The sequence below is a fragment of the Saimiri boliviensis genome, chromosome 15 (genome assembly GCF_048565385.1).
Source record: "Saimiri boliviensis isolate mSaiBol1 chromosome 15, mSaiBol1.pri, whole genome shotgun sequence".
Lineage (NCBI taxonomy): Eukaryota > Metazoa > Chordata > Mammalia > Primates > Cebidae > Saimiri > Saimiri boliviensis.
The window spans coordinates 22330370-22345616 of record NC_133463.1 but is presented as its reverse complement, the minus strand read 5'-3'; the positions used below and the strand labels follow the sequence as shown (position 1 = coordinate 22345616).

General features: G+C 46.8%; 1 pseudogene; it reads right to left on the bottom strand.

The window, feature by feature from the left end:
• Nucleotides 1-14876: 14876 nt before the first annotated feature.
• LOC101041412 (syntenin-1-like) overlaps nt 14877-15247 on the bottom strand; it is a 69851-nt pseudogene continuing 69480 nt past the window's right edge.

Here is a 15247-nt window from a genome sequence, read left to right as displayed (position 1 = left end):
TCAAGCCTGTAATCCCAGCACTTTGGGAGGCCGAGGCGGGTGGATCACGAGGTTGAGAGATCGAGACCAACCTGGTCAACATGGTGAAACCCCGTCTCTACTAAAGGTGCAAAAAATTAGCTGGGCATGGTGGCGCGTGCCTGTAATCCCAGCTACTCCGGAGGCTGAGGCAGGAGAATTTCCTGAACCCAGGAGGCGGAGGTTGCAGTGAGCCGAGATCGCGCCATTGCACTCCAGCCTGGGTAACAAGAGCGAAACTCCGTCTCAAAAAAAAAAAAAAAATACAAAAAATTAGCTGGGCATGGTGGCGCATGCCTGTAATCCCAGCTACTCAGGAGGCTGAGGAAAGAGAATTGCCTGAACCCAGGAGGCGGAGGTTGCAGTGAGCCGAGATCGCGCCATTGCACTCTAGCCTGGGTAACAAGCGAAACTCCGTCTCAAAAAATAATAATAATAATAAATTAATTAATTGCTGGGCGCGGTGCCTCAAGCCTGTAATCCCAGCACTTTGGGAGGCCGAGGCGGGTGGATCACAGAGGTCAAGAGATTGAGACCATCCTGGTCAACATGGTGAAACCCCATCTCTACTAAAAATACAAAAAAATTAGCTGGGCATGGTGGCACGTGCCTGTAATCCCAGCTACTTGGGAGGCTGAGGCAGGAGAATTGCCTGAACCCAGGAGGCGGAGGTTGTGGTGAGCCGAGATCGCGCCATTGCACTCCAGCCTGGGTAACAAGCGAAACTCCATCTCAAAAATAAATAAATAAAAAATAAAAATTTGGCCGGGCACATTGGCTCATGGCTGTTAATCCCAGCACTTTGGGAGGCTAAGGTGGGCAGATCAGTTCGGCCCAGGAGTTCCAGACCAGCTTGGACAGCATGATGAAACCCTATCTCTACGAAAAAAATACAAAACATTAGCTGTGTATGGTGGCACATGCCTGAAGCCCCAGCTACTCAAGAGACTGAGGTGGAAGGATCAGTTGAGTTTGGGAGGTAGAGGCTGCAAGTAGAGGCTGCAGTGAGCCATGATGGTGCACAGCCTGGGTGACAGAATGAGACCCTGTCCCAAATAAATAAGAACTCATTCAAGTTAGCTTTGTTAGTATTGTAACTGTCCTCAGACATGAAATAATATTCCATCTTTATTTTGTTTGAACATATTTTGTTCCTATCCCTCCCCACCACATGACAAATGCCAGTTAATGTGTTTAACTCCAAACAAAGTTACTTGAAGGGCACAAAAGTTATTTGTCCTACCATCTGTGACATTAAGTAATTGGGGAAGAAACATGATAACCAAATGAAGAAAGGTTAAAAAAAAAAAAAATACTGATGTTGCTCTAGGTTTAAACCTGATTTCATTACTGATGAATAGGTAGTATAAAATAAACAGGCTTTGTTTGGGGTTTTTTTCTAATTAATTGGGTCTTCCTAATACAGGTGCAGTGCGCATACAAACACACAGAGGTCCACTGAAAAAGAAAAATGTTCTCTGCATGGTATCCTATGGCTCATGCAAGTGTTTGGGGAATGTGTTTTTTTCTTTTTTCTTTTTTCTTTTTTTTTGAGACGGAGTTTTGCTTTTGTTACCCAGGCTGGAGTGCAATGGCACGATCTCGGCTCACCGCAACCTCCGCCTCCTGGGTTCAGGCAATTCTCCTGCCTCAGCCTCCTGAGTAGCTGGGATTACAGGCACGTGCCACCATGCCCAGCTAATTTTTTGTATTTTTTTTTTTTTTTTTTTTTTTTGAGACGGAGTTTCGCTCTTGTTACCCAGGCTGGTGTGCAATGGCACGATCTCGGCTCACCGCAACCTCCGCCTCCTGGGTTCAGGCAATTCTCCTGCCTCAGCCTCCTGACTAGCTGGGATTACAGGCAAGCGCCACCATGCCCAGCTACTTTTTTGTGTTTTTAGTAGAGACGGGGTTTCACCATGTTGACCAGGATGGTCTCGATCGCTCGACCTCGTGATCCACCCGCCTCGGCCTCCCAAAGTGCTGGGATTACAGGCTTGAGCCACCGCGCCCGGCCTGTGTTTTTTTCTAATGTGCACAGAGACCTCAGACTCATCTCGTATGTGGATCATAATTGCCAACAACTATCGAGCATTAACCCTGTTAGATGATGCCACTGAGTTTACAACTTTACAGAGGAGGAAATTGAGACAGAGATGAAAGAAGTGGGGCAAGCTGATTTGCTTCTAAGAGGCAAAGTCAGGTCTTCCCAACTCGAGAGCCCAGCCTCCTAACTAGCTTCTGTGCCTGGTTTATGGATCCTGTTAAGAAAGTAGCATTTTTCGGGGCCGGGCGCGGTGGCTCACGCCTGTAATCCCAGCACTTTGGGAGGCCGAGGCGGGTGGATCACGAGGTCAAGAGATCGAGACCATCCTGGTCAACATGGTGAAACCCCGTCTCTACTAAAGATACAAAAAATTAGCTGGGCATGGTGGCGCGTGCCTGTAATCCCAGCTACTCAGGAGGCTGAGGCAGGAGAATTGCCTGAACCCAGGAGGCGGAGGTTGCGGTGAGCCGAGATCGCGCCATTGCACTCCAGCCAGGGTAACAAGAGCAGAACTCTGTCTCCAAAAAAAAAAAAAAAGAAAGTAGCATTTTTCAGGGCAGGGTGCAGTGAGCTCATGCCTGTAATCCCAGTATTTTGGGAGGCCAAGGCGTGTGGATCACCCGAGGTCAGGAGTTCAAGACCAGGCTGGCCAACATGGCAAAATCCCTCCTCTACTAAAAAAAACAAAAATTAGCTAGGTGTTGTGGCACATACCTGTAATCCCAGCCACTTGGGAAGCTGAGGCAGGAGAATCACTTTAACCCGGGAGGCGGAGGTTGCGGTGAGCTGAGATGTTGCCACTGTATTTTAGCCTGGGTGACAGAGCCAGACTCTGTCTTAAAAAAAAGGAGAGCCGGGCGCGGTGGCTCAAGCCTGTAATCCCAGCACTTTGGGAGGCCGAGGCGGGTAGATCACGAGGTCAAGAGATCGAGACCATCCTGGTCAACGTGGTGAAACCCCGTCTCTACTAAAAATACAAAACATTAGCTGGGCATGGTGGCGCGTGCCTGTAATCCCAGCTACTGAGGAGGCTGAGGCAGGAGAATTGCCTGAACCCGGGAGGCCAAGGTTGCAGTGAGCCGAGATGGCGCCATTGCACTCCAGCCTGGGTAACAAGAGTGAAACATTGTCTCAAAAAAAAAAAAAAAGGAGAAAAAAGAAAATAGCATTTTTCTGATGACTACGCATCCCATTCTTCCCTATATTAAGTCAAGCAACAACAGATTTAAATATCCACATGGAAGATTTGAGACCAGGATGAGCAGGATAAAAGTGCTTCAAAGGCAGCCACAGCTGCTGAGAATCTGTCCCTTCCCAGCCATGTTTCTGCTGGCCGCCTGGGGATCTGCTGCACCCTCCACCCATGGCCACAAATGGAGCAAATTCAATATGGAACAGATGCCCCTTCCAGAGGGAGGCTCCCAGCTCTTGCAGAGTCCTTTGAGAGACATATAGTGCAGGTGGAAAAGCAGTGACAGATTCTACTCTAGGGAATTCTTTGCTGCCTTGCTGAGGTCTGAGTAATTTATCCTAATGGGAATGTGCCCTGTTGTTTTAGGACTGTTTTACTTCATGTTAATTAAGGCAGAACAACGGTCTTTCGAAGAGATGGGGGGCTCATTGTGTAATTAGGCAGCCTTTCCTTAACTGCTGGTTCAAAATGTATTTCTTACTGTTACGGGTTTAAACATTATTTTTAAATCAAATAGTAAAACAAACCATCAGAAACTGGTGATCTTGGAGAAACCCCATCTCTAAAAAAATAAAAAAATAAATAATATAAAAACCAAAATCATTCTTCCCGGACTACTCTTTGAGGGAAGAGGAGTGGAAAAAAATAAAAATAAAAAATATGGGCCCGGCGCGGTGGCTCAAGGCCTGTAATCCCAGCACTTTGGGAGACCGAGGCGGGTGGATCACAAGGTCAAGAGATCGAGACCATCCTGGTCAACATGGTGAAACCCTGTCTCTACTAAAGATACAAAAAATTAGCTGGGCATGGTGGCACGTGCCTGTAATCCCAGCTACTCAGGAGGCTGAGGCGGGAGAATTGCTTGAACCCAGGAGGCGGAGGTTGCGGTGAGCCGAGATCGCGCCATTGCACTCCAGCCTGGGCAACAAGAGCGAAACTCCGTCTCAAAAAAAAAAAAAAGAAAGAAAGAAAAAGGAAAAAAAATGTTATGTAAGATTTTTCTTACCTAATATATTATTTTTTCAGTTCTTTGGGTTTTTTTTTTTTTTTTTTTTTAGACAGAGTCTGTTTCTGTCACCCAGGCTAGAGTGCAATGGCGTGATCTCTGCTCACTGCAACCCCAGCCTCTCAGGCTCAAATGATTCTCCTGCTTCAGCCTCCCTAGTAGCCGAACTCACAGGAGCACACCACCATGTCCGGCTAATTTTTTGTATTTTTGGTGGAAACAGTGTTTTACTACGTTGCCCAGGCTGGTCTTGAATTCATGAGCTCAAGCGATCCATCCGCCTCAAACTCCCAAAGTTCTGAGATTTCAGGAGTGAGCCACTGTGCCCAGTCTTTTTATTTATGTACTTATTTTAAAGAAACAGGGTCTCACTTGGTTTTCCAGGCTGATGTGCAGTGGCCATTTTAGCCAACTCAAAATTCTGGACTCAAGGTATCCTCCCACCTCAGTCTCCTGAATAGCTGGGGGGTGGGGTGGGGTTCCATTATTGACTGAGATGCAGCCAGAGAATGCAGAGAAAAAACAGTGCACAACAAAATCACTCATTTTATCCACATTAAGCTTGGATTTTGTTTTTTTCCTTTGGAAAAGTTTCCTGAACCTTACTGCTACAAGGCTATGCTGACTTGACTTAGGAAAGGCCCTCCAGAGCTCTCTAGGTGAATTCCACTCCCCTGAATTAGCTGATTTAAAGGTGCCAGAGCCAAATTATCTTAAATTTGATTTTGAATCTATCTTCCACTAAAACTGTGCAGGGTATCTTCCAAGGTTGCTGTTCTAGATTCTCCTCAGAGGGACCCTGCTATCTCTGTTTCCCAGTTCTTAAATATTATACCAAATCCTGGCTAGGCGAGGTGGCTTGTGCCTGTAATCCCCGCACTTTGGGAGGCCAGTGGATCACCTGAAGTTGGAAGTTTGAGACCAACCTGACCAACATGGAGAAACCCGATCTCTACTAAAAATACAAAATTAGCCCAGCGTGGTAGCACATGCCTGTAATCCCAGCTACTCAGTGAGGCAGGAGAATCGCTTGAACACAGGAGCTGGAGGTGGTGGTGAGCCGAGATCATGCCACTGCACTCCAGCCTGGGCAACGAGAGTGAAACTCGAAAAGTATATATATATGTATATATTATACCAAATCCCCTCAGCCCTAAAACACCCACAAGGGAGGTCTCTCTATTCCAGATGATGACAGGGGTCTCAGTGCTTTGGGAGGCTGAGGCAGGCAGATCACAAGGTCAGGAGTTCAAGGCCAGCCTGGCCAACATGGTGAAACCCTATCTCTAAAAATAATAATAATAATAATACTTTTTTTTTTTAATTTTAAGAAAGATAACAGCGGGTCTGAAATCTTTCCTGTTGACTAGTAGCTTAGATTATGGCTGGGCAGTCAAGAGCTGGTGTGACATGGAATTCTAGTCTTTTGTACATGCCCAAGGAGAGGACTGCAGTGCCTGGGAAAGCCAGTGCAAAGACAATGCTTCAATATGAAGCCAAGGCTCTGTGGGCTCTCCTGGCTCTGGCCGCCTGGGAGTTTTAAGCCTGCAGACTCAAGGGCCCAGTAGAGTTTGGAGAAAGAAGACCCTTGAACACTGCTAGCCAGGAACTTTTGCAATTGCCAATTTATGAACTGCAAAGGCCCCTCCTGTTTCATCAGTAACCTGCATACTTACATGCAATTTTTTTTTTTAAAAGACGGGGTTTCACCATGTTGGTCAGGCTGGTCTTGAACTCCCGACTTCAGGTGATCCGCCCGCCTTGGCATCCAAAGTGCGAGGATTACAGGCGTGAGCCACAGAGCCTGGCCGCAATTGTTTTTTCAAGATGTGGCAAGATTTGAGAGGGAGAGAAAATAAATACGAAGAAATGGATGTAGCTGGGTGCTATGGCTCACACCTGTAATCCCAGCACTTTGGCATGAGTGCTGGGATTTGCTCGGGTGAAGGGTGCACCAAAATTTCAGAAATCACCACTAAAGAACTTACCCATGTAACCAAAAACCACCTGTTCCCCCAAAAGTAGTGAAATTAAAAAAAAAAAAAAAAAAAAAAAAAAAAAGGCCAGGTTCAGCGGCTCATGCCTGTAATCCTAGCACTTTGGGAAGTCAAGGTGGAAGGATCACTTGAGACCAGGAGTTTGAGACCAGGAGTTCAAGTCCAGCCTGGGCAACAGGGGGAAACCCTGTCTCTACAAAATACAAAATAATTAGCCAGGTATGGTGCAGTGCACCTGTAGTCCCAGCTACTTTGGAGGCTGAGGTGGGAGGATCACTTGGGCCCAGGAGGTCGAGACTGCAGTGAGCCATGACTGTATCTCAGGCACTCCAGCTTGGACAACAGATGGCAGAGTGAGACCCTGTCTCAAAAAAAAAATTTTTTTTTTTTAAAGTTTAGACGATAAATGTTATGTGAATTTTACCACCATTTACAAAATACTGTCCGGGTGTAGTGGCTCACGCCTGTAATCCAAGCACTTTGGAGGCCAAGGTGGGCGGATCACCTGAGGTTGGGGGTTCAAGACCAGCCTGACCAACATGGTGAAACCCCGGCTTAAAAAAGAAGAAAAGCCGGGCGTGGTGGCTCAAGCCTGTAATCCCAGCACTTTGGGAGGCCAAGGCGGGTGGATCACAAGGTCGAGAGATCGAGACCAACCTGATCAACATGGTGAAACCCCGTCTCTACTAAAAATACAAAAAATTAGCTGGACATGGTGGCGCGTGCCTGTAATCCCAGCTACTCAGGAAGCTGAGACAGGAGAATTGCCTGAAGCCAGGAGGCGGAGGTTGCGGTGAGCCGAGATCGCGCCATTGCACGCACTCCAGCCTGGGTAACAAGAGCGAAACTCCGTCTCAAAAAAAAAAAAAAAAAAAGAAGAAGAAGAAAAATGGCCGGGCGCGGTGGCTCAAGCCTGTAATCCCAGTACTTTGGAAGGCCGAGGCAGGTGGATCACGAGGTCAAGAGATCAAGACCATCCTGGTCAACATGGTGAAACCCTGTCTCTACTAAAAATACAAAACAGGGCCGGGCGCGGTGGCTCAAGCCTGTAATCCCAGCACTTTGGGAGGCCGAGGCGGGTGGATCACAAGGTCGAGAGATCAAGACCAACCTGGTCAACATGGTGAAACCCCGTCTCTACTAAAAATACAAAAAATTAGCTGGGCATGGTGGCGCGTGCCTGTAATCCCAGCTACTCAGGAGGCTGAGGCAGGAGAATTGCCTGAACCCAGGAGGCGGAGGTTGGGGTGAGCCGAGATCGCGCCATTGCACTCCAGCCTGGGTAACAAGAGCGAAACTCCGTCTCAAAAAAAAAAAAAAAAAAAAACAAACCAAAAGAAAAAGAAGAAAAATGAAAAAGAAAAAAAAAAAACAACTTTGAAAAAATAAGACCAATGACAGATGCTACAAGTGGACAAACCGTATGAATCCTGGGGCTCTAAAGGTACCACCCCAGGGGACGGCGTTTCCCCAGCTCTGAGAGGCTTTTCCCCGGCTGTCTCGTCTTTGTTCCTAGCTCTTCCTACCCAATCCCAGCACTGATGGCAGGGTAAGGGCTGCACATTCCCCACTCCCGGGAGAAGCTTCACTTTTCAGAGTGTTTACTCCAGGCCCTCTCTCTAAGTGGCTACCTGTCAGTTTCCATTTCAGCTCTACCTCTCTACTTACGGGACTGCTGACCACCAACTAACATATTACCTGTATTGATTCTCTAAGAGCTGTCAAGGTGGAGGGAAAGACTATTCTAAGGCAGCCCTGAGCTCTTAGCTGAGTGGGATCATAAAATGCCCCATTAAAGGAATTTCATTCAATAACAATCTTTGCAAAAGTAAATGGACATCAGTCTCCCACCCCCACAACTAATACAGAGGCCATTATCAATGGGCGGAGAGCACTGAACTGCGGCAGTATCAGTTTCCACATTTTCAAATGATTCCTTTAATGAAAAGCTGCATTCTTTTCAGGCCATAAAACACCAAGGAAAAGTCTATTCATTTAGCTATTGTACATATTCGCTTATTTATTTATGGCTAATGCTGCCATCAGCATTCCCCGGGTGTAGAGTTAACTCACTTAATGATTGGTTGATAAATTGCTAAAAAGCAGAGAGGTTGAAATTGGCTATCATGCTATCATGCAGGGTGATTTAAGTTTGTTTTTCATTTCAAATATAAACTCACTGTCTTTATTTAAAAAGTGTTTTGGCTGGGCGTGGTGGCTCACACCTGTAATCCAAGCACTTTGGAGGCCAAGGAGGGTGGATCACCTGAGGTTGGGAGTTCAAGACCAACCTGACTAACATGGTGAAACCCTATCTTTAAAAAAATAAAAATTAAAAAAAAATTTAAAAGTGTTTTTTTATTCACATGCCTCTCTGATCCAGAGCTAACAAAGATTGATTTTCAACTATGTGCTTAGGAAATAAGCATATTGTCATTATGTTACCAAAAGAGAGATAATGTCCATTAGCTTTTGGAAGTAGATCTGCACCACCAAATTGTGGACTCTTCTTTTTTTAGACGGAGTTTCGCTCTTGTTACCCAGGCTGGAGTGCAATGGCACCATCTCGGCTCATCGAAACCTCTGCCTCCTGGGTTCAAGCAATTCTCCTGCCTCAGCCTCCTGAGTAGCTGGGATTACAGGCACGTGCCACCATGCCCAGCTAATATTTTGTATTTTTAGTAGAGACGGGGTTTTACCATGTTGACCAGGATGGTCTCTATCTCTTGACCTCGTGATCCACCCGCCTCGGTCTCCCAAAGTGCTGGGATTACAGGCTTGAGCCACCGCGCCCGGCGAATTGTGGACTCTTCTATTGCAAAAATCATCATCTCATTCTATCCCTCTCTTGTTCCCTCCCCCTGTCCCATCATTCTTTCATTAAATAATTACTGAGCATCTAGTAGGATCATCTCAGCAGTTTTATGTCTTGTACAGCAGGGACTCCATGGTTGTTGAGACAATCTACTTTGGGGAAAAGATAGTGTGCCCCAATGAGACAAGTCATGAATGGATCTAGGAAAACGATTGAGACTCTACACCTTGGTGTTTCCGAACATTGAGGTTTAGAACGTCATTTCCTAGTTGTACAATTCTAAAGATACTGCACTTAAAAATGTCCACTTGTATTTACTTGCTGATGGCTGATGCGGAAATGGTGGAAGATACAAATAATGAAATGTTTGACAGTAAAATATGTTCTTTCATTAAATTACCTCCTTTCCTTTGTTAGTTGAGATATACATGTAAAAATCTGAAAGAAACTACAAAGCAAGGCCCAAAAGGTCACTTGCTAGACCTTCAAAATTATGTTCTGCTAAAACAAATGGAGCAGAAGGAGGACAGCAGAATCACTAATTGCAGTTTAGAAATCTGAGAGCCCTGCAAGGCCTGGTCCCAAGGACACTCTAACGTTCATGTCCAGCAGGCGTGTCAGCTCCTGAAATACCCGCGGTCCTCTGATGTTCCTCCCGTTTCCCAGTTCCTGGGGTACTTTTATAGGCTTCCTGCATTCAACCTGTAAATGTTTGTGTCCTGCGCTCTTGTCACTGTGCTCTCTGTCCCTGCACAGTCTCCTGCACTGCCATAGCTTGCTTCGATTGCCATCTGTACACTGACAACTCCTACCTACATTTTGATCTGTCTTTCTACGTGGAATCTCTACTTGTGCGTCTTAGAGGTAACTGACTTTGACATATCCAAAACTAAACTCAAGATCTTTCCTGCAAACCTGACAGTGCCTGCACCCCATCCCCAGGTACCTAACTGAGGAATGGCACCACTATCTACTGCCATAGCAAGCTGGTTATCACACCTCACATCCAGTTCATGTACTTTGTCTCAGCAGCCTAAGGCCCTCATCTCAACCCAGGCCATAAAATAGCTTTTGTATCTATTCCTGCCCCAATCCAAATCATTTTATTCCCAGCTAGAGGCATCTTTTCAAAACACAGTGTTATCACTCCTTTGCTTAAGGCCTCCCCCCGCAACCACCGGGCGCGGTGGCTCACGCCTATAATCCCAGCACTTTGGGAGGCTGAAGCAGGTGGATCACGAGGTCAAAAGATTGAGACCATCCTGGTCAACATGGTGAAACCCTGTCTCTACTAAAAATACAAAAATTAGGCCGGGCGTGGTGGCTCAAGCTTGTAATCCCAGCACTTCGGGAGGCTGAGGCGGGTGGATCACGAGGTCGACAGATCGAGACCATCCTAGTCAACATGGTGAAACCCCGTCTCTACTAAAAATACAAAAAATTAGCTGGACATGGTGGCGTGTGCCTGTAATCCCAGCTACTCAGGAGGGTGAGGCAGGAGAATTGCCTGAACCCAGGAGGCGGAGGTTGTGGTGAGCCGAGATCGTGCCATTGCACTCCAGCCTGGGTAACAAAAGCAAAACTCCGTCTCAAAAAAAAAAAAAAAAAATACAAAAATTAGCTGGACATGGTGGGGCGTGCCTGTAATCCCAGCTACTTGGGAGGCTGAGGCAGGAGAATTGCTTGAACCCAGGAGGCAGAGGTTGCGGTGAGCTGAGATCGCACCATTGCACTCCAGCCTGGGTAACAACAGCGAAACTCCATCTCAAAAAAAAAAAAAAAAAAAAATGCCCCACTTTTTTTTTCTTTTTTCTTTTTGATACAGGGTCTCTGCCATCCAGGCAGTAGCACAGTCATGGCTCACTGCAGCCTCTACTGCTGGGCTCAGGTGATCCTCCCACCTCAATCTCCTAAGTAGCTGGGACTACAGAAACACACTCAGCTAATTTTTACATTTTTGTAGAGATAAAGTCTCACTCTGTTTTCCAGGCTGATCTTGAACTCCTGGGCTCAAGTGATCCTCCTGTCTCAGCCTCCGTAAATGCTGGGATTACAGGCATGAGCCACCGTATCTGGCCTCAAGACCTTGTAAAAGCTTCACATTTGTAGTCCAAAATACATATATATATATATTTTGAGACAGAGTTTTGCTCTGTCATCCAGGCTGGAGTGCAATGGTGTGATGTCAGCTCACTGCAATCTCCACCATCCGAGTTCAAGCAATTCTCCTGTCTCAGCCTCCCAAGTAGCTGGGGTAATAGGCACCCGCCATCACATCTGCCTAATTTTTGTATTTTTAGTAGAAACGGGTTTTCACCGTGTTGGCCAGGCTGATATTGAACTCCTGACCTTGTGATCTGTCTGCCTCGGCCTCCCAAAGTGCTGGGATTACAGGCGTGAGCCACCACACCCAGCCTCTGTAGTCCAATATCTTTAACACTAACCTACAAGGCCTTGTCTCTTCCTCCAATGTATTCTTGGGCTCTCTTCAGAATTCTGTTGTGGCCACATTAGCTTTTTTCCAATTTTTTGGTTTTTTTTTTTTTTTTGAGACGGAGTTTCACTCTTGTTGCCCATGCTGGAGTGCAGTGGCGAAATCTTGGCTCACCACAACCTCCACCTCCTGGATTCGAGTGATTCTCCTACTTTAACTTCCGAAGTAGCTGGGATTACAGGCATGTGCCACCACGCCCAGCTAATTTTGTATTTTTAGTAAAGACGGGGTTTTGCCATGTTGGTAAGGCTGGTCTCGAACTCCTGACCTCAAGTGATCCACCTGCCTCAGCCTCCCAAAGTGCTAGGATTACAGGCATGAGCCACCATACCCGGCCCGCTTTCTTCTGGTTTTTAACAAGCCAAACTGCTTTCTGCTTCAGGGCCTTTGCTTATGATATCTTTTCTGCCTAGAACACACCCCACTCTTCTGGAATCTAGCTCTGAGTGCTGACAGCCTGGACTGGGATCCAGGCTCCACCATTTAACCAACTGTATGACCTTAACTTCTGTAGCCATTATTCTCTTATCTGTAAAATGGGGTAAATAATAGTACTTACCTGATTGGGCTATGGTAAGGATTATGTAAGATCCTGTACACACTCTTGTACTTAATGCAGTGCCTGTCTTTAGTGTTCAATAAATGTTAGATATTACCCTCAATATTATTTCCTTCTGTGTCTGCAACAAGCGTATTGGCCTGCACGTAATCGGTGGCTCAATGAATAATTGTGAAATGAATGAATGAATGAATGTGTGAACAATGAGATCTAGCCTTCCCTTTGTTGTCATTACTTTGAAACTAAAATATTCCTAAGAGTGACAGCAGCCACCCAGGGCACATGACAGTGTGAAGAAAGGGAGACTCAGAGCAAAAGGACAAATGAGAAAGCATGATGTACCAAGACAAGCATAGGAAAGACAATGTAATGATGTCCTGAGACCTTCTGCTGGGAGCTTGTGTGTCTGCTGTTCTCCACTGAGTGTGCACAAAGAGATGACAGCCCCAGAAACTGACCAGTGTGACCTAGGAGAGTCGGCATGGGGGATCAGAAGTAAGATGGGAGCATATTTATTCAGTCAACAACATGGTTGGTGCTGGATGTGCTGGAGATGCCAAGCATAGTGGGTTTTTGGTGCATTTAAAGAAGGTGATGCCTCCAGAATTATCAGACCATGATCTACCTGTGTAAAGGTCTTGTCACTCTTGTGTATTCTCAAACTCACTGGCAATGAAAAGATATGACCACGCCCATTCTGTGAAACCTATAGACTGGCACAACACTTTAGTGAGCAATTAAAAGCAGTGTACACTAAAAGGTCTGTAGTTTTGTTTGTTTGTTTGTTTTTTAGAGAGAGAGAGAGGGAGTCTTGCTCTGTCACTTAGGCTGGACTGGAGTGCAGTGGCACAATCTTGGCTCACCACAACCTCCCGCCTCCCAGGTTTAAGTGATTCTCCTGCCTCAGCCTCCTGAGTAACTGGGATTACAGGAGACTGTTACCATACCCGGCTAATTTCTGTATTTTTAGTAGAGATGGGTTTTCACCATGTTGGCCAGGCTGGTCTCAAACTCCTGACCTCAGTTGATCTGCCCACCTCGGCCTCCCAAAGTGCTGGGATTACAGGCTTGAGCCACTGAGCCCAGCTAGGTCTGTAGTCTTTAATCCAGAAATTTCAGTTCTACGTATTCCTTCTGAAGAGTCAGAAATGCAAAGATACATGAACAAGAATGTTAGCAAAACTCTTTTTGATGATGAAAACTACTAACAGCCCAAATGTTCAGCAATAGGACTTGTGTCACGTTGCTAAAATTGATTATTTTTGGGGTGGTTACTAAAACTGAAGTTTTTCAAAGAATATTTGGCATTCTTTTTTTTTTTTTTTTTTTTTGAGATGGAGTTTCGCTCTTGTTACCCAGGCTGGAGTGCAATGGCACCATCTTGGCTCACTGCAACCTCTGCCTCCTGGGTTCAGGCAATTCTCCTGCCTCAGCCTCCTGAGTAGCTGGGATTACAGGCATGTGCCACCATGCCCAGCTAATTTTTAGTATTTTTAGTAGAGACGGGGTTTCACCATGTTGACCGGGATGGTCTCGATCTCTTGACCTCGTGATCCACCCGCCTCGGCCTCCCAAAGTGCTGGGATTACAGGCTTGAGCCACCGCGCCCGGCCGGCATTCTTTATACAAACATTTTTGAGAACCTTCTTCCTGACATCAGGAAATGCTCACAGTACAATGCTTAGCTGAAAGTAATCCAAATTATCTATGACGCACTTCTTATAGTTCTTCATTCAAGACAGGTAGCAACTATTTAATCCAGTCTTCCAGGCATTAGTAGCTAAGCAGATGGAAATTAGATGGGAAACCCTCCCAACAGTCATCCACAGCCCTTATTTGAATTCTTTCACAACTGGCTTTATTTTATTTAATTTATTTAATTTATTTATTTATTTTAAAGATGGGTTTTCACCATGATGGCCAGGCTGGTTTTGAACTCCTGACTTCAGGTGATCCACCCACCTTAGCCTCCCAAAGTGCTAGGATTACAGGCGTGAGCCACCGCACCCGACTCACAACTGTCTTTATGGACTGAAGCGACCGGTCCCCCGAGCCTGGCCTGTTACTCCAATGGGCCTTAGTTTCCTTATCTGTCAAATGGGGAGGTAGGATTACATTATTATTGCTGTGGCTTCTATGAATAAAATTTGCAAGGCAGGCGAGACCTCAGTTATCCTTTGCCCTTAACAGATCTTTGTTTTTTGGTCCCTTTTGGAAAGGCCGAGTGGTGTGCAAAGCCGATAAACATTTGAATTAGAGAATTCACGAAAGGCATTTTTTTCTCCTTGTCACCAGCAACCTCCAACTGGGCGACGGAGAAGAAGAGAATCACAGAATGGGTGTCCTGTTGGTTTTGGGGGGGCGGCGGGGGGGAGGGGGCAGCACGGCAGATTCTCAGGAATATGATAACGGCTCCCAGGGATCTTGGAGCAGATGCCCTCAGGCAGGACCGGCAGATGGCCAGGACTCCCTCTCTCGGTTGCGTCCCCGGGGATCCCCGGCCACCTCGGGTTCCGCTTCCCCCTCCTTTTCTGGTCTCGAGTGGGAGTCGATCTGGTCTCTGCTCTGACACTAAGGTCATCCCTCCCCACCAGTCAGGGGCACTGGGAGCGGAGGGCCCAGCGCAGTCCCTCCCACTTTCTGTGAAAGGCTCAGGGAGACTTCTAGGGGGACGCCTAAGGTTACCTCGGCGAAGGCCCTCGAGGGTCTGGAGGGGCTGTTTGAAGCCTTTCGAACCTAATCAGAGCTCTACATCAGAGGGCATTTAACTGGCCTTGAAATTTCCGATCGATTCCCAAATTCAACACACTTTAAAAAACGTGCACTGAGAGAAGCACCGGGCAAGAAGAGGTGCCGACACATGGACCCTAGCTCGTCCCCAAACCTTCTCGGGATCTGGGAGCCTCGAGCCCTTCCCCTTTGCCCCTCGCATCCACCCCATGCAGCCCAGCAGAGGCCGAGGGTCCCGCCGGCCTCAACCCGACCCAGCCACCAGCGCTCCTGGGGCACGCGCGTTCCAGGCTCTTGGGGCACGTGTCGGACGCCAGCGCCCTTCCTGCGGCCCCGGCCGCTTCTTGAACCTGACAGCCTCTAGGGAGGCGAAAGGGAGGGTTGATTTG